The following is a 920-nucleotide window of genomic DNA, read 5'->3' as shown; positions in this document are numbered from 1 at the left end:
TTTTGTCAGAAACCCTAATCTCTTTTTTTTTTTTTTTTTTTTTTTTCTTGTCTCACTATATTTATGTGCCTATAACTACTGAGGTTTTTAGCGCACTCACATCAACGTTACAAAGCCTGAGATGGGCCGGGAAAAGCCAGCAACACACGGTTGGTTAGATAGTCACCCGACCGGATACCAACCACGCGCAACGTTGCTTAACCCGCCCTTTGACCGCGTCATCTTTAAAAGATCATATTCACCTGTTATCTAGGTATAAGGGTGTGTCCACACATAGTCGACAGCCGTCGATCGACGAAGCAAATCACACTGTTTCGACTATGTGTGGACACAGCCTAACAATGCTCAACTTATCGCCTACGTAAGATACTCAAGGTTCGACACTGTCAAGGCAGAAACTGCATGCCATTCATAAATCTAGGTGTTCCTCTATTCACACGAAACCAGTGTCGACTGTCAGTATGAACGACAGGTAGGTGCTCCCACTCAGCACATTTGTAATTTTCAGTGGTGGAGTGTTACAATCCCGTCATTTAGGCTGTTTAAATTTGTAACCAAGATTTCTTGGGTTACCAATGTCCAAGTTCTTCCAGACAGGATATTTTGTCAAGTAACATGATAGTCAAGTGAGGTTCAGAAGATACTCGTAGGTAGTAATGTCCAATTCCATTTTCTTTCGGCACTACGGGACTGCTTTGAAAATTAATTATTCATCAATGGCAAAGAAAACTTACTCTTTTGTTCCAATTCAAGACTCTCCTCTCCTGTTACAAAGTAGATAAGGCGACCTTTCAACTTTCAATTCTTGAGCTGACAAGCTGACTTTCTAATAATGGAGACAATGAAAAGTAAATAAAGGTCTTTTGACTTTTAACCTATCAAAGTAAAGTCCCCACTGATTAATCAGGCCTGAGATAAAA

The sequence above is a fragment of the Diaphorina citri genome, unplaced genomic scaffold (assembly GCF_000475195.1).
Source record: "Diaphorina citri unplaced genomic scaffold, Diaci psyllid genome assembly version 1.1 scaffold223, whole genome shotgun sequence".
NCBI classification, from domain to species: Eukaryota; Metazoa; Arthropoda; class Insecta; order Hemiptera; family Psyllidae; genus Diaphorina; species Diaphorina citri.
Note: the sequence above shows the minus strand (reverse complement) of the source record.